Genomic DNA, 24686 nt, shown 5'->3' with positions numbered 1-24686 from the left:
TGCAGTTACACCGGGACCCTGGGCTCAGGCTGCTGCTGGCATCTTGAAATTCTTCATAATTTTTTACTGTGTGGCCTCACATTTTTTTAATTTTTTTTTTTAAGATTTTATTTATTTATTTGACAGGCAGAGATTATAAGTAGGCAAGAGAGGCAGGCAGGGAGAGAGAGGAAGGGACGCAGGCTCTCTGCAGAGCAGAGAGCCCCATGTGGGGCTCGAACCCAGGACCCGGGGATCATGACCTGAGCCGAAAGCAGAGGCTTTAACCCACTGAGCCACCCAGGAGCCCCCAATGTGGCCTCACATTTTTAATTTACACTAAGCTCCCCAAATTATGTAGTCATACCTTCCTGTTGGGGGTGAATAGAGATGATGGAAAATCTTTGAAAAAGGCCAAGGAAGTAAAACGACGTGGTGGGAAATAGCAAGCCATGTTTGCTTACTAAACCAAGGTTGCAGCGTGGTTTAGGAAGACAGAAGCAGGATACAGGGTGAAAGAAAAGCCTGGATTGAGGGGACCAATCTACCTATAGTTGTAATATGTGTTTTTGAAGTTGTTGATGGCCTGGGTGAGGCTGGAGGCAAGGGAGATAGAAAGAAAAGTAGAGATTATAGAGACAGGAGGGAAATTCGGCAGGCTTTGGAAACTGTATGGGGGAAAAGAGAGGATAGTGAATTAAAAGTGCTACAAGCTTTGGGACTCTTGAAAATCACTGAATATGCAAGAACTGGATTGTGTTTGGCTCTGCAACTTACATACTAAGGCAGGGGACCTTACTGACCCGTTTCTATTTCTCTTCTGATGCTGTCATGAGAAAAGTTTTCCTCAACAATTTGCAAGTTTATCCTTGCAGGTAATAGTTTTGCAACTAAGGGACACCTGGATGGCTCAGTCCATTAACCATCTGCCTTGGGCTCAGGTCATGATCTCAGGGTCTTCCGATCGAGCCCCACATTGGGCTCTCTGCTCAGCAGGGAGCCTACTTCCTCCTGGCCCAACCCCCACTGTCCTCTCTGCCTACATGTGATCTCTGTCTGTCAAATAAATAAATAAAATCTTTTAAAATTTATTTATTTATTTATTTGAGAGAGAGCACACACAAGCAGATTGGGGGAGAGGCAAGGGCAGAGGAAGAAGCAGATTCCCCGCTGAGCAGGGACCCTGGACAGTGGGGCTCAATCCCAGAACCCTGGGATCATGACCCAAGCCAAAGTCAGACACTTCACTGACTGAGCCACCCAGGTATCCCCCAAAATGAAAATCTTTTAATCATTGCTTATTTTACCTCATCCTGAGTAAAATCATTTTTCAAAATATTTTTGCTAATTTTGTAGATGAAAATTGGCTTCTCTTTATTTCAACTTGATTTTTAGGACTTAACTTTTGGCATGTTAATTGATAACATTATCTGCTCGTTTGGTCGACCCTACTTCACCTATTTCTTTCTTAGCAGCCTGTGGTATGTTGAGTCATTGTTCACAATTTTTTGTGCCCTCCCTATTTTAAAATCATACATCCGTGTCCTTTGCCATGTGGCTTTGTCCTGCCCATTATTGAGGGCAGAGTCTACCCACCCACTTCATTGATGTTGGGTTTGGTCATGTGATTTCCTTTAGCCAACAGAATGTGGACAGATGTGATGCTGTACCAGTTCCAGGAGGAACCTTAAGAGACATTATATCCTTCCCCTTGCTCACTTAGCCTGCTGCTAATGCCAGAAGAACATACCCTGAATACCTACCGCTCCTTTAGGCTGGGCTCCAAAAATTGAGAAACATGAAACAGACCTGAACCCAGACTGTAGTCTGGAGCCAAGTCTGACCAAACCTGCCTACATTCTCCCAAATCCCAGGCCTGTGAGGGAATTTTTAACCACTGAGTTTGAAGGGTTATAAAAACAGCACCTTCGGGGCACCTGGTGGCTCAGTTGGTTAACCATCTGACTCTTGGTTTTGGCTTGGGTCACGATCTCAGGGTCATGGAATGGAGCCCTGCCTCCGGCTCTGTGCTTAGTGCAGAGTCTGCTGGAGATTATCTCCCTTCTTTCTCCCTCTCTCTCTGCTCCTCCCCCTGTTCACACTCTCTTTCTCTCAAACAAATATATAAAATCTTAAAAAAAAAACCCAAAACTCCATTATAACAATATAATCTTAAACTTTTTCTTATTGATTTGTATCAACCCCTTATATGGTAAACATTTGATTACCATAGTTTGACTCATAATTTCTTAACATTTACCTTTTAATTTTATGATTTTTGCATATGGAATTAAAATATTTTTAGATACATCTTGATATTTTCCTTTATGGTTTTTTCTCCTGCTTTATCTGACAACTTCCCATTCCTACGATCATCTATTTTATGCTTCTGGTGTTTTAATAGTTATTTCTATGATTTACAGATATTTATTATATTTTTTAGCCCATCAGCATCTTTTGCATAATGAATAGAATGAATTGAATGCGACTCCTCTCCAAAGTTATAAAGATAAAAGATGATACTACTAATAAAGATGGCAATTAATATCACCACTTATTAGGTATCTACCATGAGCTAAACTATATGACATCTCACCTGAATTATCTCATTTAATTTTCACAACAGCTCTCCAAGTTTGATATAGCCAACCCTCTTTAAATATAAGAAAACCTGGGATGCCTGGGTTGCTCAGTCAGTTAAGGGTCTGCCTTCAACTAGAGTCATGATCCCTGGATCCTGGGATTGAGTCCCATGGTGGGCTCCATGCTCTGTGGGGGGCCTGCTTCTCCCTCTGCCTGCCACTCCCCCAGCTTGTGTTAGCAAGCACTCTCACAAGTGAGCAAATAAAATCTTAAAAAAATAAAGATAAGCAAACTTGATAAAATTTTTTTATTTTTTATGATGATTTATTATTACCATTTTACAGATGAGTAAATTGAGGGATACAGAAAGACTAACGAATTTGATCAAGGCCACACAGCTAGGAAGTAGCTCAGCTACAGTTCAGACCAAGTTCTGTCTATTTCCAGAGTTGCCTCTTCCCACTAAGCCTTCCAGAGGACATAGCTACCAGTTCTTATTTTTTTTAAAAAAAGATTTTATTTATTCATCTGAAAGAGAGACAGAGCACAAGCAGGGCAGAGGGAGAGGGAGAAGCAGACTTCACTACCCAGCAGGGAGTCTGACACAGGGCTTGGTCCCAGGACCCTGGGATCACGACCTGAGCGGAAGGCGGACACCCAGCCAACTGAGCCACCCAGGTACCCCATAGCTACCAGTTCCCACAGCAATATCTAAAAGAGTACGCTGAACTTTTCTTTCCTTCTTTTCTTTTTTTGGAGGTAGGGGAGGTAAGAGGGCTGAATGTTTGATAACTAAAGTAATCAGCATTCTTAAGTTCCAAGAATTCCTTAGAAATAACATATTCTCTAAATGTAAGTGGTATTTAGGCTAGAGAATATGTACATTCTCATTTATATAAATACTAACCTTACAATTAAGATTTAAGAAAATCACTAGATTTAAGTCCGTTTCCCCTAAAATAGCAATCAGAAATCGGTAGAAGAAATCCAGATGTACTCATTCATCTAGAAGGTACCATTATTCCACAATAATTCTTATTTACACAATACTTGCTCATAGACTTTTTAAAATAATAGAATGTTGGCGTGCCTGGGTGGCTCAGTGGGTTAAGCCTCTGCCTTCAGCTCAGGTCATGATCTCAGGGAACTGGGATGGAGCCCCACATCGGGCTCTCTGCTCGGCGGGGAGCCTGCTTCCCTGCTCTCTGCCTACCTCTCTGCCTACTTGTGATCTCTCTCTCTCTCTGTCAAATAAATAAATAAAATCTTTAAAATAATAGAATGTTGGGCGCCTGGATGGCTCAGTGGGTTAAGCCACTGCCTTCGGCTCGGGTCATGATCTCAGGGTCCTGGGATCGAGTCCCGCATCGGGCTCTCTGCTCATCGGGGAGCCTGCTTCCCTCTCTCTCTCTCTCTCTCTGCCTGCCTCTCTGTCTACTTGTGATCTCTGTCTGTCAAATAAATAAATAAAATCTTTAAAAAAAATAAAAATAAAATAAAATAAAATAATAGAATGTTGAGTAAAAAAGCAGATTACAGAATATGCATTTTATGGCATCATTTATGTATAAAACAAAAGTAAACTAAAATGACCCTGAGCATGCTTAAATGCAGGGACAAGGATATATAATAAGTTGTTGAAGCTGTGACAAGTAATTACTATGATATTAAGAGGAAGGCCAAGAGAGATTTTTACTTTTTACTCTTTATGTGCTATATTTGTAGAATAGTGATGAAGAATAGGGGCTCTGTATGGGGGTTGGGTTAAAATCACCACCAGAAAGAGAAAGTCCAGAAAATGCAAATCAAAACCACAATAAAATACCACCGCACAACCACTAGGATAGAAATAATTTTTTAAAAAGATAGATAATAACAAGTATTGACAAGGATGCAGAGAAATGGAAACCCTTAAACATTGCTGGTAGAAATGCAAAAATGAGACAGCTGTATTGTATATTACTTGTTAGATCCTCAAAAAATGAAACAAAGTTACCATATGACTCAGAAATTCTATTCCTGGGTATATACTCAACTGAAAATATATGTTCATACAAAAACTTGTACATGAATGTTTACAGCACCATTATTCATAATAGCTAAAAAGTGGAAACAACAAATCAACAACAAACAATCATTAACTAATGAATGGATAAACAAAATGTGGTTTTGCCATATAAAGAACTATTATTCAGCCATAAAAAAGAATGACGGATTGATACATTCTACAATATGGATAGACCTTGAAAACAGCATGACAAGTGAGAGAAGCCAAATACAAAGGCCTCATAATCATATGATTTCTGTTATATGAAATGTCCACAATAGGCATAACCATAGAGATATAGAGAGTAGATTAGTGGTTCCTAGGGACCAGGAGCAGGATTCGACAATGCTAATGGGAATGGGTTCTTCAGGGGATGAAGAATGTGTTCTGGAATTAGATGAGGTACTTGTTGCACAACCTTATGAATATACTAAAAACCACTGAATTGTATACATTTTTTAAAAATGAATTTTATAGTATGTGGATTATATCTCAAATGTTTCTAAATAGGGAAAGTCCACCTATAAGTGTGAAAAGAGTCTTGGTACATCAAAGCTCTGACTAGAGGGAAGGGACCAAAATGTGTGGATGAGGAGCCTTTGGAAAGGCAACGCTTTCGGGAGAGAAGAGGGTAAAAAAGAAAGGAGAGGAGACAGTATGTTAAAAGGCGGAAAGGAGCAGAAGGGAGAAACTTAAGCAGGACAAAAGAAAAACAAGAACATCTATGTTAATTATGTTAATTTCTTTATTTCTGTGCCTCTATTGTGGTTATATAGGAAAAATATCTGTCTGAAGGAAATTCACACTAAATGTTTGAGGTGATTAGGGATATAAATTGGCAACTTGGAAAAATGTTTTTTTGGGCTATACTCACAAATTTTCTGTAAGTTTTATATTGTTTAAATATGAAAAGAATGTTTGACCTGGAAATTTTTACACCTTCTTCTATTAATTCTTGGGTGGAAAGGGGAAAGACAAACCAAAATTACAGAATCTCTAAAAAATTATTGTGAAACTATGTATCAGAGTCAATGAAATATATATAATACAGTGATGAGAGGAAAACCCATATTCCTACCCATATAAATCAATAAAAATGGAAGAGTGCTAATAATTCCAAATTCAAGAAATCAGAATATAATTACAGAATAAACAAATAACAACAAAGAAGAGACATGGAAACAACCAAGTTTAGACAATATCAGAAATCAATGGATATAGAATAGAAAAATAGTATGTTTTATTCAGTCAAAAGCCTGATTTGTTTTTTGGGAAAAAAAAAAAGTAACAAAACAAAACAAGCCACTTACTAACTTCATCAAGCAAAAGAGGGAAAGCACAAGTATGTAAAAGAAGAAATGACAAGGGGAAATAGTAATAGCAATTTAAACCAAAAAAAAATTTTAAATCATAAGAGACTATTTGGTAGAACTTTAAGCAAATACATTTTAAAAACCTAGAAAAAATGGTGAATTAAAAAAATAGACTTTACTAGATTTGATTCCTTTAAAGATAGAAATCTTAAATACATTAATTTCTGTAGAAGAAATAGAACATTATTCCACAAAAGAGAACCAGCTCTATATAGTTCCACAGGGGAATTCTACTAAATCTTCAAACACCAAGTATTCCCAATGCTACATAAATTATGTAGAATATAGCAAATGAAAGAAAATTTCCAAGTTATTTTTATACAGCAAATACAACAGTGATACCTAAATCAAGTGAAGTTGATTTTTTAAAAATATTTGTTTATTTATTTTAGAGAGAGAGAAAGAGAGAGTGAGAGAGAGCAGGGGAAAGGGCAGAGGGAGAGAGAGAGAATCGTCAAGCAGACTCCCCACTATGTGATGAGCCCGATGTGGGGCTCTATCCAGGACGCTGAGATCATGACCTGAGCGGAAATCAAGAATTGCTGCTTAACCAGCTGAGCCACTCAGGTGCCCTTAAAGTTGATTAAAAAAAAAAATTAAAAAGAAAAAAAAAATTAAAAGAAAAAAGAAAACACTCAAGAAAATAGAAATTGATGAGTTGTGGTTTTTTTTTTTTTTTTTTTAGAGAGAGAGATTGAGTGTGAGTGCAGGGGGAGGGGCAGAGAGAGAGGGAGAGAGAGAGAGAATCTTAAGCAGGCTCCACCTCCAGCACAGAGCCATGAGATCATACCTGAGTCAAATTCAAGTGGTAGAGGCTTAACCAACTGAGCTACTCAAGTGCCCCACTGATGGATACTTTTTTTTTTAAAGATTTTATTTAGTTATTTGACAGACAGAGATCACAAATAGATGGAGAGGCAGGCAGAGAGAGAGAAGGAAGCAGGCTCCCCTCTGAGCAGAGATCCCGAAGCGGGGCTCGATTCCAGAACCCTGGGATCATGACCTGAGCCAAAGGCAGAGGCTTTAACCCACTGAGCCACCCCGGGGCCCCTGATGGATACTTTTTAAACATATTTTATTTCACTGGGAAACACTAAGACATTTCCACAATGTTAAGGAACAAGGCAAATGTATCTTTATCTGCACTATCAAAAATACCAACAAGGTTCTTTATGGAACTAGAAAGTTAATACTAAAGTATGTATGGAAAAATAAAAAATGAACAATGGTAAGGGAAGCACCATAAGAGAAAATCTACAAGAGACCACACAGACCTTAAGACAATCTATCAAAACTGTGATTTAAGAAGTATACAGGGCAGGGTGCCTGGGTGGCTCAGTCAGTTGGGTGTCCAACTGCTGGTTTTGGCCCAGGCTGTGATCTTACAGTTGTGAGATCAAGCCTGGCATCTGGCTCCATGGTCAGCAGGAATCTGCTTGAGATTCCCTCTCCCTCTCCCTTTGCCCCTCAGCACATCTGCTCACTCTCTTTCTCTCAAAATAAATAAATAAGATCTTTAAAAAAAATAAAATTTAAAAATGAAAAATAAATAAAAGATATATGAGCACCTAATTAGCTCAGTTGGTGGAGTGCTCAACTCTTGATTTTGGGATTATGAGTTCGAGCCCCATGTTGGGGTTCAGATTACTTAAAAATCAAATATTTTTTTTAAAAAGTATAGAACCCTAGGAAGTGCACAGCAAAGAGGAGACTAAAGCCCTGGCTGGTCAGAGGACTAGCACAGAGAGCCCCTGTGAACTGGAGAATGTGGGGGAGATCAGAGAGGAGAGGAGGCTTCAGAAGGTAATCTCACAAAGTTAGGAACAGACTCCTGGACTGGCCCCTGCTGCACACACAACAGAGATCCTAAACACAACACCAAAGTCTTTGAGAACTGAATAGGATAGGCAACTGTCTATGTTATCTGTTGGCCTGTGGGTGGCACACATGCAGGATAGATCTAAATAACACGGCAAGGGCAACGAAAATTAAGCTGACATTGGACACGTAGCCCACAGAAGGCAGATCAGAACTCGCAGTCTGTACTTAACCAGGTCAGTTGCTTGGCTTAAAAAAAAAAAAAAATTGTCCTTGGGATGCCTGGATGGCTCAGTCAGTTGGGCATCTGACTCTTCCAAGCAGCTCAGGTGGTGACCTCAGGTTTGCGGGATCGAACCGTGAGTCAGGCTCTGTGCAGGGCATGGATCGTGCTTGGGATTCTCTCTCTCCTTCTCCCGCTCCCCCTCTCTTAAAAAAATATTGTCCATAGGGATTAAACAAGACTCAGAGTATCATCAGATAATATACAAATGGCCAGGATGCAGTCCAAAATCACTTGACATATAAAGAACCACAAACGTCTGACCCATTATCATGGGAAAAGAAAATCAACAAATACCAGCCCCAAGATGACTCAGATTCTGGAAATATCTTACAGGATTTCCTCCCCTTTTTTAAAAAGTTGACATATAACTGGCATATAACCTTATATTAGTTTCAGATATATAGCATAATGATTCAATATTTGTATATATTGTGAAACGATCACCACAATAAGTCTGGTTAATATCCATCATCACATATATCTACAAATTATTTTTTTCTCATGATAGTAACTTTTAATATTTACTCTCCACAACTTTCAAATATACAATAAAGTATTAATGATAGTCACATTACATTCTGCGCATTACATTCCCAGGATGTATTTATTTTATAACTGGAAGTTTGTACCTTTTCACCATCTTCACCCATTTTGCCCACTTTCTACTCCCTGCCTCTGGCAACCAACAGTCTGTTCTCGGTATCTATGAGTTCAGTTGTTTTTTCTCTTTTTAAGATTCCACATATAAGTGAGATCATTTGATATCTGTCTTCATCCGACTTATTTCACTTCGCATAATGCCTTCAAGGTCATTCTATGTTGTTACAAATTTCCAACTTTTTAACGGATGAATAATATTCCATTTCATATATATTCCATATTTTCTTTGTCCATTCACCCACTGATAGACACTTAAGTGACTTCCAAGTTTTGGCTATTGTAGGTAATGTTACAATGAACATAAGAGTGCATATATCTTTTAGAGTGAGTGTTTTTATTTCTTTTGGTCAAATACTCAGAAGTAGAATTGCTAGATCATATGATAGTTCTATTTTTAATTTTTGAGCAACCTCCATACTGTTTTCCCTAGTGGCTACACCAGTTCATATTCCCACCAATAGGGCACAAGGGTTCCTTTTTCTCCACATCTTTCGCAACACCTGTTGTTTCTTGTCTTTTTGATAATAACCATTATACCATGCGTGAGGTGGGGTTTTGATTTGCATTTTCCTGGTGATTAGTGATGTTGAGCATCTTTTCATGCACTTGCTGGCCACCTGCATGTCTTCTTCGGAAAATGTCTATTTAGTTCCTCTGCCCATTTTTTTTTTAAAGATTTTGTTTTTTAAGTAATCTCATGGGGCTTGAATTTACAACTCTGAGATCAGGAGTCAGATGCTCCACTGACTAAGCCAGTCAGGCACCCATCTGCCTTTTTTTTTTTTTTTTTAATTTTTAAGATTTTTTATTTATTTATTTGAGGGAGAGTATAGGGGAATAGTGAGAAGCAGACTCCTTGTTGAGCAGGCAGCCAGACATAGAGCTCTATCCCAGGACCCTGAGATCATGACCTGAGCTGAAGTCAGCCGCTTGACCCACTGAACCACCCAAGAACCCCTGTCTGCCCATTTCAAATCGTTGTTTTTTTGCTATTGAGTTGTATGAGTTCTTTATATATTTGGGGTATTGACCCTTTTCACATACATGATTTGCAAATATTTTCTCCCATTCAATAAATTGCCTTTACATTTTGTTGATGGTTTCCTTTGATATACAGAAGCTTTTTGGTATGATGTAGTCCAACTTGTTTAATTTTGCTTTTGTTGCCTTTTTTGGTGTCAAATTCAAAAAATCATCCCCAAGACTGATGTCAAGGATCTTATCACCTATGTTTTCTTTCTTTCTTTTTTTTTTTTTAAAGATTTTATTTTTTTAGGGACGCCTGGGTGGCTCAGTGGGTTAAGCTTCTCTGCCTCCGGCTCAGGTCATGATCTCAGGGTCCTGGGATTGAGCCCTGCGTCGGGCTCTCTGCTCAGGGGGGAGCCTGCTTCACTCTCTCTCTCTGCCTGCTTCTCTGCCTACTTGTGATCTCTCTCTCTGTCAAATAAATAAAAACAATATTTTTTAAAACATAAACAGGGCGAGTGAGAGAGGGAGAAGCAGGCTTCCCAATGAGCCTCCTCCGACTCGCTCTCTCTCATTCTCATTCTCTCTCTCAAATAAATAAATAAATCTTAAAAAAATTAAAATTTTAAGAAACATTTTCAGGCATGCAGCTCTTGATCTAAGGCTGTTGAGTTTGAGCCCCATGTTGGGCATACAGTTTACTTAAAATTTTTTTTTCAACAATACAAAAATCCTTATGCAAAAGATTATTCACTGAAGCACTATTTGTAATTGCAAAATATTGGTAATAACCTAAGTGCTCGTACATAGGAGAGTGGTTTTGTGAACCATAGTACATCTACAATGTGGACTACTACACTGTTATAATTTAAAAAAAAAGGTTGAACATCTCTATGAGCGGATAAGAAATGATGTCCGGGGTATATATTATTAAGTGAACAAAGAATAGTGCTAAAGACTGTCTATAGCGTGGTAAGAAGGAAAAATAAGAACACATAGGTGTATGCTCTTACTTTTGAAAAGAGAAACCCAGGAAGGATAAGCCAGGAAATGAGATTGGTTACCTTCCAGGGAAAGGGGTGGGTGGAGGGTATAGAGGTATAGGAACAGGGTAGAAGAGGTAGGAGGAGGGGTTACACTTGTCTGAGTATACATTGTGCACAGTTTACTCTCAGAACTGTAATCATGTTTCACATATTCAAAAATTAATAGAGAAAAGATGGGAGAAAAAAATCCCTTAAATTTAAACAGAAGCAGAAACAACGAACTTCTTGTTACTTCAAATGAATAACATTAATGTAGTGAAATAGGGAAGGGGTAACTTTTGCACACTGTGTTTTGACTTTATCCCCTCAAACTAATATCAAAGAACTATAAACAAATATTGAACTCTAGTTAATAGACTTGCTTTTGTAGTGGTATGGATTAGCAATTCTGGAATTACTCTCCGTGTGTTGTAGGTCTGAGCAAGTCTGTAAGTATGTCGAGTGTAACGGGAGCCAGGTTTCTCACTGATGGGAAAGGGAGTTACAAATATGGAAAGGAGGGAGGCTGGAATGAACCCTGTGGCGTGGGACTAGACTTGGAAGTCATAGTGTGGATTCACGGTGTGTGAGAGCAGAGCATTTGGTGGTAAGAGACTGTGACATTCCCACCCACAAGAACAGCTTCTGAGAACCCTGAATGGTAGGGCTGTGCCTGGCCCAGGATTTATAGAAGTCCCACACCCTGTAGGGTTGTAACACTGCCCATCTACATTATGAGATTGGCCTCACTATTACATTACAAAGACTATTTTCTGCCAATAGCATATTTTTTTTTTTTTGGAGACTTGGAATAATAATGGAAGGAACAGTCTAAGGCCTGTACATTCCTTAGGCCTCTATCTGTTGCAAGAGAAGAAACTGAGCTCAAACGAATTGAAACTGTAAGCAAATTTATTAGCACCTATCATGGAAAGATTAGGAATGGGTCTAGCTTCAGGTCTGGTTGGATCTAGGAGCTCAAATGATGTCATTGGGACTCTCTCTCTCTTTGTCACTCAAGCTCTCTCTGCTGAGTGGGCATGATGGAACTGCACAGCACAAGGCTCATCTTTGACCAGTTCAGCAAGCCCAGCAGAAGGAACGCCTGCCCTCTAGATTCTGGCAAGAAGACCCAGGGAGGACTGGGATTGGTCCAGCTCCTGGGGTGAGAGAGATGGGGCCACCTTGACTGGCAGTTCCCCAGAACCACAGGGAGTGAGGGAGCGGTTCCTGAAAGGAAACCCGGGAGAAGCCAACAAAAATTAATGACTCTCTGTTGCTTTTCCTGCCACAGCCCCCTTGTAAAGTTTTGACTTCTGTTTATGCCCACCAGGTGGGACTAGGTAAATTTCTCAAAAACAATCAAAAACAAAACTACCCTAACCATTTTGCACTGAGACAAGCTTATCTGAGGGTCCCTGAGCCCTGGAGGGCAGGCTGGGTATACCTGGGTGTGTCTTGTGCTGTCCTCCCCCACCTACCTATGCCTAGCATAGGAACTTGCCCTAAGCATAAGCTCCAAGAGTGTTTGCTTAACATTTCCAGTACCTTCCAAGGCCCCTGCTCACCACCCACCTCCACCCTCCCCACCCTGGGCCACCGCATCATCTATTTGTCCCATAGCACCCTCCAGACTGCAACAGTTCTCAGGTTTGGTGGTAAAAGTCCAAGAGAAGCCTGAATATAACTACTTCAGAACTCTTCCTGGGTCAGTCTGCAAACTCCACCTCAGAGGAAGGGCTAATCTGTTGTAAGTATTTTATGCTTAATTTACCAATAGATGAAAAAGAAACAGTCACCACTAAAAAATCTTAGCTGAAATTTTAGCCGTTGTTACCTTTGGTAGAAGAGCGTCTAGACACTAAAGTCCCACCATTCTGTGAGCTGACACACCTAGATTCTTTTTCTTTTTTTCTTAAAAATTTATTTTAGAGAGAGAGTACGTGCTCACCCATGCACATCAGGGTGGGGTGCAGAGGGAGAGGGAGAGAATCTCAAGCAGACTCCCTGCTAAGCATGAAGCCCAGTGCAGGACTTGATCTCATGACCCTGAGATCATGACATAACCCAAAAGATGCTCAACCACCTGAGCCCCCCAGGGGTCCCCACAACTTGGTCTTTTTTTTAGTTTACTTGACAGAGATCACAAGTAGGCCGAGAGGCAAGCAGAGAGAGAGAAAGGAGGAAGCAGGCTCCCTGCTGAGCAGAGAGCCCGATGCGGGGCTCGATTCCAGGACCCTGGGATCATGACCTGAGGCGAAGGCCGAGGCTTAACCCACTGAGCCACCCAGGCGCCCAACTTGGTCATTTTTGAAAAACATCTCAGCCCAGAGGATACACATGGCCTCACAGGGGTCTGAGGGAGAATAATCCAGGTATCAGAAGTTTGTTCATGAAATCTGTGGCCCCCGCCACCCACACCTGAATACTCATCAAAAGCCAGTGCTTTATTTTTTTATTTTTCATTTTTTTATTAAGTTATGTTAGTCACCATACAGTACATCATTAGTTTTTGATGTAGTGTTCCATGATTCATTATTTGTGTATAACACCCAGTGCTCCATGCAACCCATGCCCTCCTTAATACCCACCAACAGGCTTTAAAATAGGGTCTCTCAAACCTGAGTTTGCACAAAAATCACCTAAAGTATATATTTAAAATGCAGATTCCTGACCCCCATCCCTGGAGACTCTGAGGAACAGGGGCTGATGAGGAACTGAGGGAAGAGCTATCTGAGCATAAGGAATAACAAATGCAAAGGCCCTGGGGCAGGAAAGAGTGTTCCTGGAAATATCAACAAAGGGAGCAAAAGGTAAACGGGCAGGAGAAGAAGAAGCAAGGACCATAACAGGCAAGGAGATTGGGTTTTTATCTCAGTATGACTAGGAGCTACTAAAGTGTTTAAGTGGGTGGACATACAGATCAGATTGTCACTTTAGGAAAATCACTCTGGATGTTCTGTACAGAATGGATGATTGAAAGGCAAGAAGGTAGGCAGGAGGACCAGACAGGAGCCTTCTGGAGGGCTGCAGGCCAGAAGGGATGAAGGCATGGCAGGGGGATGAACATGGAGCTGGACAGCAAGCGAGATGTGAGGATTTGGAGTGCCAGCCTCAGTCCTAGTGCATTTTATCGTTTCTGTTTGCATTTCCTTCTGTTCCAGTTATTTTTATCACTTCCTCACCTTTTGTTGCTGTTTCAAGATCAAAATGTTCTTTTTATTATGAAAAGGATACGTTCTCAATATTTAAAATGCCAACAATATAGGAAAGTAAAAAGAAGAAATCAATCATCAGCAATCTCACCACTGTGAGATACTACTGTCCTTCCAGACATTCTGTACTCGAGGACGCATGTGGTCTGCCCTGGTAGTATTATCCTACACACACTGCTTTATAACGTGCTTTTTTCACTGTATAAAACATGATTCCAGGTGCACTCGTGATATGCATTCGACGAGGAGAAGTTGAATCTCACTCAGCCAGATTTCTTTGCTGTTTGTGCAAATTTCCTCAAAGAGAGACTTTCAAAAGGTATGAATTTCGAGTCTATAAAGTTAGAAAACATAAGTAATTTTCCTAAAAAGTGGGAAAGGGCCTAGGGGATTTAAAAATTTAAAAACAGAAAATATACTCCAAACAGAGGAGCTACAAAACAAGTGTAGTAATTTCCTCCCAGAAGGGAATGTGACACCTAGACAAAATTACGTTGTTTATTTTGCATGGTCTTAACTCAAACTACACAAAAAACAGAGAGCGGTGGCAGGAAGTGCCTTTTTGTGTCCGGTGGGGATGGGGGCCCCCCATGCCAAGCCTCTGGATCTCTCAGGATTAAGCCCAGACTCCTCAGAGCACTTGCCCCAAACACTAATTGTATTTGTGTCTCTGTCTTTGATTAGTGGCTTAGTCAGCTTTCTGGCTCATTATCATTCTAATCTTTTTTATTATTATTATTAGAGTAGTAAGGGTAAGACTTCAGTTTTATTTTTTATTTCTCCCCAGTGGAAAATAATTTAAATACATACTTGAAGGTATTTTATATACTCTTTATCTTTCATAATAAATTTAACCACCTTGATGTGGGAATGTTGATTTTCTCAGTCATCAGATGGTTTGAAGAGAAAGCAAATGTCTGGGGATACCTGGACTCTGTCCTTAGCCATTAACTGTTTTCCTTAGGTTGAATATCCATCCTACACCTCAGCAAAGAAAATAATCAGGGGCACCCGGGTGGCTCAGTCAGTTAAGTGGCTGCCTTCGGCTCAGGTCAGGATCCCAGGGTCCTGAGATCAAGCCCCACATTGGGCTCCCTGCTCTGCAGGGGGTCTGCTTCTCTCTTTCTTTCTCTCTCTCTCTGCCTGCTACTCTGCATGCGTATAATCTCTCTCTCTCTCTGTCAAATAAATAAATAAAATCCTTAAAATAAATAAATAAATAAATAGATAAATAAAACTTAAAAAAAAAAAACAAAGAGAAGAATCAGAGTAGAGTGTATGCTGGGGTTTATGGTCAGTGATCTACTGTGTTAGAGCAGAACTGGTCCGATATGAACTGTAGAATGCAGGGAGTGGATGTACGATGCTCGCTGTAAATCCAGGTGTTGTTACTGTGTTACTTGTATTACTTTTATTAACAGACAGCAAGCCTTCAAGGCAGACAACGTTTAGGAGAGGAGTCTTGCATTTAATAGGAGAGAGAGAAGTGGAGACTCTGTCATTTCTGGAATCTTCTCCAGGAAGGGCAGATACTGAGTGTTTGAGGGTGTTACCTGCATCCCCAATAGGTTGCAGTCTCTTTCTGAGGATTTTGAGATTTAATTAATGCAGTCATTGTTTTGTATGTCCATTTTAACTTTAAAGAATATTATAGGGGTGGGTGCCTGGGTGGCTCAGTGGGTTAAGCCTCTGCCTTCAGCTCAGGTCATGGTCTCAGGCTCCTGGGATCGAGCCCCATGTCAGGCTCTCTCCTCAGCAGGGAGCCTGTTTCTCCCTCTTTTGCTGCCTGCCTCTCTGCCTAATTGTGATCTCTCTCTGTGTCAAATAAATAAATAAAATCTTTTTTAAAAATACTATAGAATATTGGCGCCTGGGTGGCTCAGTGGGTTAAGCCACTGCCTTCAGCTCAGGTCATGATCTCAGGGTCCTGGGATCGAGTCCCGCATCGGGCTCTCTGCTCAGCGGGGAGCCTGCTTCCCTCTCTCTCTCTCTGCCTGCCTCTCTGTCTACTTGTGATCTCTCTCTGTCAAATCAATAAATAAAAATCTTTAAAAAAAAATATTATAGAATATTATATTCTCTGCTCAGCGAGAAGCCTGCTTCTCCCTTTCTCTCTGCCTGCCTCTCTGCCTACTTGTGATCTCTCTCTTTCTGTCAAATGAATAAATAAAATCTTAAAAAAAAGAATATTATACAAATAACACATGAATACTTAAAAATCAAACATATTGCAGATAAAAATTCTTTTTGAAACCCACCCCCACCCCAAATCTCCAGTCTCCTCTGTCCCAGCCGGCCCCTGCCAAATGAAATCATTTTTTCATTTGATATACATGCTTCCAAACCTTTCTCTTACAGATATCTGTATCTATAGACCTATCTATATATCACATATATATCTCACATAGATATATATCACACATGTATATCTATAAAATATGTGGCATTGTTTTATTTCTCAATTTTTCATAAGTTGCATTATTCCATATCTATCATTCTATAACTAGCTTTCTACCCACCCACTCATCAACATGTCTTAGAGCTTTAATTCTAAGCTCCTTGTAACTCTGCATTATTAAAACAAACAGCCCTGGGGTGCCTGGGTGGCTCTGCAGGTTGGGCCTCTGCTTTTGGCTTGGGTTGTGATCTTGGGGTCCTGGGATCGAGCCCTGCATCGGGCTCTCTGCTCAGCCGGGAGCCTGCTTCCCCTTCTCTCTCTGCCTGCTGCTCTGACTACTTGTGATCTCTCTCTGTCAAATAAATAAGTAAAATCTTTTTTAAAAAGTAAAAAAATAAAACAAACAGCCCTGATGAACTATATAGGGTGCCAGATTGGCTATTCTGTGAATGTTTTTAGCTATTTCTCTATTAACAGACATTAGATTGTTTCTGATTATTTTTTTTCTTTTCACCATTAAAAACAACATGACAGAAAACAATTGTGTCCATATTTATCTATGTGCAAATAGGATTTTTTTCCTGAGGTTCAATATTCAGTGAAATGGCCATGAAGAAGAAATAAGAAATTATTCATGTTTTGTTTTAATAGACATGACCGGTTTTCCCTACAGCATGACCTTCAGTGATCAACTCCAGCAAATATTTCTTTTTATTAAGCTTTAGAATGGCCTCACCCCAGGATCCATAGAGAGCAGAAGCAGGAGGGCTATGAGCCTGAGTCTTTGCCTTCTAAGAAGGCTTAAGGCTCATCTCTGGGGGGCGCCTGGGTGGCTCAGTTGGTTAAGCATCTGCCTTCTGTTCAGGGCTATTGTCCCAGGGTCCTGGGATCCATCCCCGCATCAGGCTCCCCGCTCAGTGGAGATTCTGTTCTCCCTCTCCCGCTCCCTGTGCTCTCGATGTCTCTCTGTCAAATAAATATGATCTTGAAAAATACAAAAAAAACCCGAAAACTCTTTTATGGGCCCCCACATATCAACTGGCAAAAGAAAGGCTAAACCAGAAGCTAAAAAAGAGTAGTAGTTTATATAAGGGGGATGGACAGAAATGGGACATGAAGAAGGAGGGAATGGAAACAGGTACTAGAAATGAGGCGACTACAACACTCCCCTGAGTATATGTAAGCCCTTCCACACAGCTGTGACTCTAATGGTTTACATACTCTCAGAATAAATAAATCATTCAAATCAACCAGGATGAGAAAAGAACCCAATATGGAACACCAACAATAAGGAACCTAAATGTATTACAACTAAAGAATATGGCCATGGAAGTCGGAATCCGCCAAGGAGTGTGTTAACAACTCACCTGCCGAATCAACTGGCCCTGAAAATGGACGGCGCTGGAGCGTTGGGCCCCTACCCAGCCGTCCCTGGCAGTGGGTGACACCCACGAGAGGGATGGGAGTAGGCAGGGGTAGGGGCACGGTGGTTTCCCTTGGGGGGGCCGCCGCGGTTCCCCCCAAGCCCCACCCCGGGGATGCTACGCTGCAAGGAGTAGAAGGGCTGCTACGGTGAGCTTTGAAGCCTAGGGTGCAGGCCAGGGCGGAGCTGCCGCAGGTGCAGATCTTGGTGTTAGTTGTAAATATTCAAACGAGAACTTTGAAGGCGAAGTGGAGAAGGGTTCCTTGTGAACAGCTATTGAACATGAGTCAGTTGGTGCTGAGAGATGGGTGAGCGCCGTTCCGAAGGGACAGGCGATGGCCTCTGTTGCCCTCAGCCGATGGAAAGGGAGTCGGGTTCAGATCCCTGAATCTGGAGTGGCGGAGATAGGGAAAAATATATATACATATAACCATTATGGAGGGGATAAGGGAGGAAGCATCTAACATCTAACATCTAACCTAAATAACTAAAAAATGATATTTTGGATACTATAAGACAACTATGCTCTTTTCTTCTCCGGCTGCTTGAAGCTCGGCTGCCATCACAACGACACAGCTACTATCCAGACCAGGAAGTTCATGACCAACCGACCACTTCAGCAGAAACAGATGGTCATTGATGTCCTTTACCCCGGAAAAGCAACAGTACCTAAGACAGAAATTCGGGAAACTAGCCAAAATGTACAAGACCACACCAGATGTCATATTTGGATTTGGATTTGGAACCCATTTTGGTGGTGGCAAGACAACTGTCTTTCGCATGACTTAGGACTCCTTGCACTACGCAAAGAAAAATGAACCCAAACATAGACTTGCGAGACAAGGCCAGTAGGAGAAGAAAAAGATGTCAAGAAAACAGCGAAAGGAACACAAGAACAGAATGAAGAAAGTCAGGGGGACTACAAAAGCCACTGCTGGTGCTGGCAAAAAGTGAGCTGGAGATGGGACAACAGAAGGAGTAAGGATGCTGCTGTGGCTTTATCTGTGGTGACCGTGCAGAGTTTTCACGAGAGGATTAATAAACCAAGAATGTTAATGTGTCTGGTTGTTTGGAAAAAAAAAATGTCTAACTATGGAAGGACTGTACACAGAGATTGTAGTTTTAGTCAGTAAATTTGTTCCTCTCTGTGGGTCTCACAGGGGAATGAGTTAGCAATTCTGAAACCATTTTATGTGCAGACTGGTCTGGGTCCAATTAGGAGACAGAAACCACAGTCATTTGAACAGAGAAAGTTTAATAAAAAGAATTATTAAATATAACAAGGGATTGGAGACATGAGTGACTGGCTAGTGAGAAGTAGCAAGAGCTCTGAAGAGTATGGGAAGAGCATATAGAAGGAGCAGCCACTGCCTGGGACTGAGAGAGACAAGCCAAGGAAAAGACTCCCTCCTCCAGGGCAGAGATCTAGACGGAGTTGCAAAGGGCACGGCCATGGCTCACTGACTAGTAGAGAAGTCATTGCAGGGCCATACTATCAGAACTTGCCAGAAATACATTCCCTGTGCTTCCAGGAAAACTGTTCACAGGGAGGTGTCTCACGGGAGGCACTCTTATTAGGTAACTGCCCAAAAAGGGAGCCAAGGAAAACCTCCAGACATTGGGGCTTCTGGATGCTGGGTACTGCAGGAGCCAGCAGCTAGAATCTGGTATTGGGGAAGCTGTCTACACAGCAGGAGCTGAACCCTGGAGAAGCCGCCTCCAGATGCTGGAGCCTACCAGAAGGAGCACACCAGAGCGCTTCCTTTCTCCAGCCGTGTCTCTCCATCGCCCTCTACTGACAAAATTCAACACGGTGCTCGTTGACAAAGGAAAATATTTAAATGTACCAGCTTCATTTTTGCATCCCAGATAATGAAGGATGAATTTGGATTTGAGGGACAAGCAACGGATAACTGGCAGAGTCCACCCATTTGTCTACTCACCTTCCAGAGTTATACACATTTGAGCTCTCATATAACAAAACCTCTCTGTAATTCCACCTAACGAGATACAACTTTTTAATCTTAGAAATGAAGACATTTGCATCCTGTCTGCCAAATGAGGAACCGGTCCTAACCAACAGTTATTGTATCCTTCACTATGTTAATTAGCCCTTAAATTCAGTTATAGTCTCACTGAATAGTCTGTGACCTAAAATGTATACTGCAAAGTTAGCTTCAGCAATTTGTATGCAAAATAAAAATGGGAAGGAGAAAGAAGAAGAAATTGGTTAGCATATACAAATAAACCCATCTGTATGACAAGCAAATAAGAATGTTTCTGTAATTGGTCATAAGGCTGTTACTGATATCTGTGAGATAGATGACCTTCTTCTTTACTACACAGTCACTATTTCCTTCACCCTCAGCCAAAACCTTAGCTGGTTGGAGTAACCTAAACCTTAATTCCCAGTGACTCTAGGTACTTAACTGTACCTGCTTTTCTTGGTTGCTTTAATTTTCCATTAACCTTTACTATTGGGCATGGAAGTCCTAAGAGGTGCCCTGGAGAACCCCTGAGTATATACGGATAAAGAAATAAATTTAGGGACAGCTGGGTGGCTCAGTGGGTTAAAACCTCTGCCTTCGGCTGGGGTCATGACCTCAGGTTCCTGGGATCGAGCCCCACATTGGGCTCCCCACTCAGTGGGGAGCCTGCTTCCCCCCTCTCTCTCTGCCTGCCTCTCTGCCTATTTGTGATCTCTGTCTGTCAAATAAATAAATAAATAAATCTTTTTAAAAAGAGAAAAAAAAAAGAAATAAATTTAGATGGATGTATGTATCTGTGCTAGTATACATGGATATATTTCCCAGCTCTGTTTGATGAGAATGCCTAGACACAATGAAGCCCCTGTAGCAATGAGCACTGCTACTATCCAAATCTTGGTTTCAAAAGACGATTCTCTGCTAAAAAGAACCAGAAATTCTTGAAGAAATTATTGAGTCTAGCTAGCACTAGAACAGGGGAAAATATAAAATGAATTCATAAAATAAATGTTCATTAGCCCATGTTTGTGAATTAAATAACTGAATAAATAAATTAATGGGGGAGAAGGGACAGGAGAATTTCAATTAACAAATTGTAAAAGGAATGAGGGAAGTCGAAAAATCAGTACTTAGAACATCATAGTAATGATTGGTGCATGCAAGATCCACTCATGGATGCTAAAATTAGCTAGCAAACATTTGAGGGTAACAAGATATTTGTGTCATGTAAAAGTAACACCACCGGGTACCTGGGTGGCTCGGTTGAGCATCTGCCTTCAGCTCAGGTCATGATCCCAGGATCCTGGGATCAAGCCCCACATCGGGCTCTCTGCTCATCGGGGACCCTGCTTCCCCCTCCCCTCTGCTCCCTACTCATGTTTGCTATCTCAGTCTCTCTCAAATAAATAAATAAAATGTTAAAAAAAATAAAAATAAAAGTATCATCACCAAGAAATTACAAAGAAAAGATAGTTAACTTTACAGTGGAGACACCTGGCAGACATCATCTTAACCAAGTGATCGAAAGTAAAGTAAGAGGGACACCTGATTGGCTCAGTCAGTAGAGTATGTGACTCTTGATCTCAGGGTCATGAGTTCAGGCCCACATTGGGTGTAGAGCTTACTTAAAAAAAAGTAGGGACAGCTGGGTGGCTCATTCGGTTAAGTAGCTGCCTTTGGCTTAAGTCGTGATCCCAGAGTCCTGGGATCAAGTCCTGAGCTGGGCTCCCTGCTCAACGGGGAGCCTGTTTCTCCCTCTTCCTGCTGCTCCTCCTGCTATACGCTCTCTCTCTCTGACAAATAAATAAAATCTTTAAAAAAAAAGAAGTAAAATAAGACATGGTGACACCATGTGCCCCCGGTATGATACACAACATCATTTGTCTGGCATTCTTACTAAAATTTCCTAACGTGAATCCATTCTTGAAAAAAACAATAGATAAATCCAAATTAAGGAACATTTTTGAATACTCTTCAGGTGTGTCAAGGTTATAAAAAACTGAAGAACTTTCAGAGACTAAGGAGACATGACAACTAAATGCACTGCAGAATTCTGAATAGATCCCTGGACCAGAAATAGATGTTAGTGGACCGTTGGTACCGTGTGACAAGAATGACACTTCAACTCTGTGGTCTTCCTCTCAAAAACCCATAACCCCATCTACTCATGAGAAAACCATCAAACAGATTGCATTTGAGGTGCAGCCTACAAAATCCCCGTCAGTACTCAAAACTGCCAACGTCCTCAAAAATAAGGAAAGTTGGAGAAACTGTCCTGTCCAGAGGCTTTTCGGGAGGATTACAACTAAATAAGATGTGGTATCCTGGATGGGATCCTGAAACAGAAAAGTGGCATAAGAGAAAAAAAGAAAAAAGTCTGAATAAAGTATGGGCTTTTATTAATAATAACATATCACTATGGAGTCATTCATTGTGGTAAATATACTATACTAATATATTTTTTAAAAGATTTAATTTATTTATTTGACAGAAATCACAAGCAGACAGCAAGGCAGGCGGCGGGGGCGGTGTATAGGGTGTGGGGGAAGCAGGCTCCCCGCAGAGCAGAGAGCCCAATGTGGGGCTCGATCCCAGGACCCTGAGATCATGACCTGAGCTAATGGCAGAGGCTTAACCCACTGAGCCACCCAGGTGCCCTATACCATACTAATATAAAATGTTGACAGAAGCAGAAACTGGCTGGGAGTACATGGGAACTCAGGGCTACCTTTTCAGTTTTTCTGTGAATTTAAGACAATTCTAAAATTAAAAAAAATTTTATTTAAAAACGGGACATTGGGGCGCCTGGGTGGCTCAGTGGGTTAAAGCCTCCGCTTTCAGCTCAGGTCATGATCCCAGGGTCCTGGGATTGAGCCCCACATCGGGCTCTCTGATCAGCAGGGAGCCTGCTTCCTCCTCTCTCTCTGTGCCTGCCTCCCTGCCTACGTGTGATCTTTGTCTGTCAAATAAATAAATAAATAAAACTTTAAAAACGGGACATTATTTGTGGGGAGAATGGTGAAATTCCAATGACGTCTATAGAGTACTCAGTAGTAGTATATTAATGTTGTTTCTGGTTTCTATAATTGGGCTATGGTTATACAAGAGGTTACATAAAAGGTTAGGGGAAGGTGGATAGAACATATACAGGTACTCTTTGAACTCTTTTTGCAACTTTTCTGTAAATTTAAAAGTGTTTCAAAAACAGGTTTTTTTTGTTTTTTTTTAATGAGCTTGAAATGTTACCTCTTTTTTAAAAAAGGACTCCAATCTATGGCCTCGCACACCACACTCGACATTGGCCTCACAACCGTATACACATACTTTTAAAGGTACAAACTATGTCGCAAGTAGCCAATGTACATATGGCTCAATTTCATGGAAAGCGGTTTGGAAGTCATGAACAAAGCTGGAAGCACAACTGAGGCAGTAAATGAGACCGCCTGGAGAGTCCCAGGGAAGCATTGTGAGACATTACATAATGGCAGCCAGCAGCAAAGGAAGAATTTATTTTAGGTTTCCGGTTCAAATATATGTATTTATGTGCACAGGGGAAGGCCAGTGGAAGTCACCGTCTGACCTCTCCAGAGGAGCGAGGGTGCACCGCTGTCCCTGGACCCCGGCTGCCCCTGCCCTCCACACCCCGAGCCTAGGCTAACCTGCAGGGAATTCCACCTCCAGGACTATGAAGCTGCTGCCTGGGAGCAGGAAGAGGCTTGGTCCCGTGGGTGCTTGTAGATCCCCCTGGGGTTCTCCGTATGGTTTTGTTGCTGCTGTGAGGCTGAGGCTGACTTCCCTTGCTCCTGCACTTGGCTCAGTGCCTTGTTCTGTTGCTGTTTTTGCAATCTGTCACTCCCTTGCTCCATCTCTATCGAAATTTAGGTCTAGCATTTCCTGCTTGAGGGTATCCGGTTGGGAGACTAGAGTCAGGGCATACTGGGCTTTTTTTTTTTTTAAACAACTGAGAGGCCCCTGTTGGCCACCCCCCCACCCCCCCAGTCAGGGCGTGCTCTACATTGCTGCCCGCTGCTTCTAGGTGTGCAAGTTATTCAACTGTGAGGCTCTTGCCCCACGGGCATGAATTCCAGAGGAGTAGAGAAGATGAGCCCTGCAACTGCAAAATGAGCTTTGTGCGTTTCTTCCTTCCTTTCTGTCCCGTTTTCCCCAAGTGCACTGGCAGCCCCTGTTCCCGCCATTTGTCCTGAACTAGTTCCTGCTAAAATGTAAACCAGGCCAGCTAAGGCCTGAGCAAATACTTTGAAACTCTTTTCCCCCTTGGCTTCTGTGATGGTTAGTTTTCTGTGTCAACTTAACTGGGCTAAGGGATGCCCAGATAGCTAGTAAAACATTGTTTCTAGATGTGTCTGTGAAGGTATTTAAAAAAAAAAAAAAAAAAAACACCTAGCATTTTAATTGGTCAATTGACTAAAGCAGAGGGCCCTCCCCAGTGCAGGGAGGCATTATCCAACTGGTTGAGAGGAACAAAGGGCAGAGGAAAGGGGAATTCTCTCTCTCTCTCTGCTTGAGATGAGACATCCATCCTATCTTGTCCTCAGACACTGCCATTCCTGGTCCCAGACTTCCAGATCGCTTGGGACTTACATCATCAGCCCCCATTTCTCAGGCCTTTGGACTTGGACTGAATTACACAACCAACTTTCCTGACTCTCCAGTGGGCAGACAGTGGACTGTAGGACTTCTCTGCCTCCATGACTGCATGAACCAATTCCTATAATAAATCTCCTCTCATATATATCTCTCTATATCCTATTGGTTCTGTTTCTCGGGAGAACCCAAACCAAGACCACTCCCTCTTGGTTCTCTTCCTGTCCATCTGAAACCTCTTTTCATGGTTCATTATCTCTAGCTCCTTCTTATGCCCCAGCCTTTATTTTATTTATTTTTTTAATTTATTTGACAGAGATCGC

The 24686-nt window shown here is 41.4% G+C and overlaps 1 pseudogene; it reads left to right on the top strand.

Moving 5' to 3' along the window:
- The first annotated feature begins 4954 nt into the window (after nt 1-4954).
- Nucleotides 4955-18727, top strand: LOC116874076 (annotated as a pseudogene).
- Nucleotides 18728-24686: the final 5959 nt, after the last annotated feature.

The sequence above is a fragment of the Lontra canadensis genome, unplaced genomic scaffold (assembly GCF_010015895.1).
Source record: "Lontra canadensis isolate GAN:19392208 unplaced genomic scaffold, GSC_riverotter_1.0 scaffold35, whole genome shotgun sequence".
In the NCBI taxonomy this organism is placed as follows: domain Eukaryota; kingdom Metazoa; phylum Chordata; class Mammalia; order Carnivora; family Mustelidae; genus Lontra; species Lontra canadensis.
The sequence above is the reverse complement of the archived record's forward strand: the minus strand, read 5'-3'. Positions and strand labels throughout refer to the sequence as shown.